We start from the raw sequence: 3,898 nt of genomic DNA, 5'->3' as shown, positions 1-3,898 counted from the left end.
CCTCTGGAGTCTGAAATGTTGGCAGAGTGTAGTCTCTTCTGGCTTCCCATGCGTGTCTCCCTCTCTGAAGGTTTAGCTCTCCCTCCCAGGGGATTTGGGTGCAGAGAACTGTTGATCCAGTCCCTTCAGGTTCTGGCGGTGTCTGGGGCACAGGGGACCTGCAGCTCCAGTGCCCCTATCTTCTGGTTCCCAGAGGCCGTATACAGTTTCCTCTTGGGCCAGTGATGTGGGCAGGTGTGGGCAGTATTGGTGGTCTCTTCCACTCTGCAGTCTCAGGAGTGCCCACCTGTCTGGGCGGTGAGCTCTCTCTCGAATTCATTGAATTTCTGACTGCATTGTACTATGGACAAATTCAGATGTTTCATTAATGTCTCATCATCTTTCCATTCTTTCATGATGTCCTCTGGTACAGGATTAATCAGTTTCCACTTCATAGTATTTAGGTCCAAGATGAAGGAATAATTCTCCCTGATGCTTCATACCCAGGAAGCACTAATGATTTGTCCATGGCTGAGCTTAGAAAGCATGGTGACCCATAAAGTACAGTGAACTGCAAGTCCCATACAACACCATCATTCTTCCCTTCTGATCCATTCGTTACCTCCTCGAGGTCAAGTCTTTCTCTACAAGCTTAGGTGTCAGTATCTTTGCCACACGATTTTCTCTTTTTATCCACTGTGTACCCTGGGCCTGCACAGTACCACAAGCGCTCAGCTCCTTCACACAAAGACACTCACATCCCATTCCTCCATGGGCTCTGCCCCTCCTCTCTTGCCAACCATCTCTGCCTCTGCAGTCAGTCCCACACTTACCACTGGACTTGGTAGTGTGCACTATGATTTCAGACACCTTGTCCCTTAAGTCCTGGCCCAATAGGTCTATCCACTGGGTCACTTCAGTGGCATTTGCCATCTTCTCCTGGTTACCCAAAGGCATGGTCTTGTTTACGTTATTAAAAGAAAGGAAAACAGTTCCATCCATTGAACACTGTTATTTCATACCAGAGAGGTTCTGCTTTGGTAGGAGACTTGATGATCAAGTTGCAAGTAAGAGAGTGTACATCTGTGAGAGAAACATGAAGGTGAGTTCCAAAGTGGGAGCACAAAGCCATAGGACACATGTTCCTGTGACCCCAAGCATTCTTCTGAAGGGCAAAGGTAAGAAAGTGGTGACTCTATTCAAGAGGCCCACCATCTCTGCATCTTCTGTTCTTTGAGAACAGTCGTTGGGTCACATTGGTTGGACCCCTCCCCTCACCCCAATGCATACCATGTTACCCGCAGGACTTATCTCAAAAGTACACTTATTGTCTACTATCAAGGACTGAAGTATAAAGTATGTCAGATAACATCCATATTCCTGGGCATGAAAATCTATCTGAACACTCACGGGGAAGGGAGGCATCATTGAACCCTTGGAAATTCAACATGGATCCCGCTGTTGAGGGAAGCTCCTGAGGCAATGCCCCAGTTGTCCTGGAGAGGGAAGCTGCCAGCTGTGAGCTCAGTGCTCATCCCTGCTCCCACTGGGCTCTGTCACACAGCTCTGTTGGCCATCAGAGCTCAGCTTCCCCCACATTAAACCATACACCGAATCCATTCTCAGGAAGAGATCTCTATCTGTGACCTGTTTGAAGCCTCAATCTGTCTCCTTAAGTCTTTGTTTGCCAGCATGCTTATGGCCCCTGGTGTCTCAGACTTTCACTAGCAGGTAATGAGACACAATGCCCTATAGCTATTCTGTGAAGGAGACTGCAAAAGTAAGCAGGTAAGACAGAGAAGCCTGGGCAAGTTTGCTGTGACATGATTGTGGGAGCACTACAATTTAAAATTAAATAGTATTTTACTATAGAAACTTTTTTTTTCTTATTTATAATTGATTTTTTTTTCAGAAACCTATTTTTTTTATTAACTTGAGTATTTCTTATATACATTTCGAGTGTTATTCCCTTTCCCGGTTTCCGGGCAAACATCCCCCTCCCCCCTCCCCTTCCTTATGGGTGTTCCCCTCCCAACCCTCCCCCCATTGCCGCCCTCCCCCCATAGATTAGTTCACTGGGGGTTCAGTCTTAGCAGGACCCAGGGCTTCCCCTTCCACTGGTGCTCTTACTAGGATATTCATTGCTACCTATGGGGTCAGAGTCCAGGGTCAGTCCATGTATAGTCTTTAGGTAGTGGCTTAGTCCCTGGAAGCTCTGGTTGCTTGGCATTGTTGTACTTTTGGGGTCTCGAGCCCCTTCAAGCTCTTCCAGTTCTTTCTCTGATTCCTTCAATAGGGGACCTATTCTCAGTTCAGTGGTTTGCTGCTGGCATTCGCCTCTATATTTGCTGTATTCTGGCTGTGTCTCTAAGGAGCGATCTACATCCGGCTCCTGTCGGTCTGCACTTCTTTGCTTCATCCATCTTGTCTAATTGGGTGGCTGTATATGTATGGGCCACATGTGGGGCAGGCTCTGAATGGGTGTTCCTTCAGTCTCTGTTTTAATCTTTGCCTCTCCCTTCCCTGCCAAGGGTATTCTTTTTCCTCATTTAAAGAAGGAGTGAAGCATTCACATTTTGATCATCCGTCTTGAGTTTCGTTTGTTCTAGGGATCTAGGGTAATTCAAGCATTTGGGCTAATAGCCACTTATCAATGAGTACATACCATGTATGTCTTTCTGTGATTGGGTTAGCTCACTCAGGATGATATTTTCCAGTTCCAACCATTTGCCTACGAATTTCATAAACTCGTTGTTTTTGATAGCTGAGTAATATTCCATTGTGTAGATGTACCACATTTTCTGTATCCATTCCTCTGTTGAAGGGCATCTGGGTTCTTTCCATTTTATGGCTATTATAAATAAGGCTGCGATGAACATAGTGGAGCACGTGTCTCTTTTATATGTTGAGGCATCTTTTGGGTATATGCCCAAGAGAGGTATAGCTGGATCCTCAGGCAGTTCAATGTCCAATTTTCTGAGGAACCTCCAGACTGATTTCCAGAATGGTTTTACCAGTCTGCAATCCCACCAACAATGGAGGAGTGTTCCTCTTTCTCCACATCCTCGCCAGCATCTGCTGTCACCTGAGTTTTTGATCTTAGCCAATCGCACTGGTGTGAGGTGAAATCTAAGGGTTGTTTTGATTTGCATTTCCCTTATGACTAAAGATGTTGAACATTTCTTTAGGTGTTTCTCCGCCATTCGGCATTCCCCAGCTGTGAATTCTTTGTTTAGCTCTGAACCCCATTTTTTAATAGGGTTATTTGTTTCCCTGCGGTCTAACTTCTTGAGTTCTTTGTATATTTTGGAAATAAGGCCTCTATCTGTTGTAGGATTGGTAAAGATCTTTTCCCAATCTGTTGGTTGCCGTTTTGTCCTAACCACAGTGTCCTTTGCCTTACAGAAGCTTTGCAGTTTTATGAGATCCCATTTGTCGATTCTTGATCTTAGAGCATAAGCCATTGGTGTTTTGTTCAGGAAATTTTTTCCAGTGCCCATGTGTTCCAGATGCTTCCCTAGTTTTTCTTCTATTAGTTTGAGTGTGTCTGGTTTGATGTGGAGGTCCTTGATCCACTTGGACTTAAGCTTTGTACAGGGTGATAAGCATGGATCGATCTGCATTCTTCTACATGCTGACCTCCAGTTGAACCAGCAACATTTGCTGAAAATGCTCTCTTTTTTCCATTTGATGGTTTTGGCTCCTTTGTCAAAACTCAAGTGACCATAGTTGTGTGTGCTCATTTCTGGGTCTTCAATTCTATTCCATTGGTCTGTCTGTCTGTCTCTGTACAAATACCATGCAGTTTTTATTACTATTGCTCTGTACTACTGCTTGAGTTCATGGATAGTGATTCCCCCAGAAGTCCTTTTATTGTTGAGGATAGTTTTAGCTATCCTGTGTTTTTTGTTATTCCATA

General features: G+C 44.9%; 1 pseudogene; it reads right to left on the bottom strand.

Annotated features, from left to right (window-relative positions):
• Positions 1-272: 272 nt before the first annotated feature.
• Positions 273-1,429, bottom strand: LOC148006802 (retinoic acid early-inducible protein 1-gamma-like; annotated as a pseudogene).
• Between the last annotated feature and the right edge of the window lie 2,469 nt (positions 1,430-3,898).

Source organism: Rattus norvegicus, chromosome 1 (assembly GCF_021556685.1).
Source record: "Rattus norvegicus strain SHRSP/BbbUtx chromosome 1, alternate assembly SHRSP_T2T, whole genome shotgun sequence".
Lineage (NCBI taxonomy): Eukaryota > Metazoa > Chordata > Mammalia > Rodentia > Muridae > Rattus > Rattus norvegicus.
This window is presented reverse-complemented; position numbering and strand designations above follow the sequence as displayed.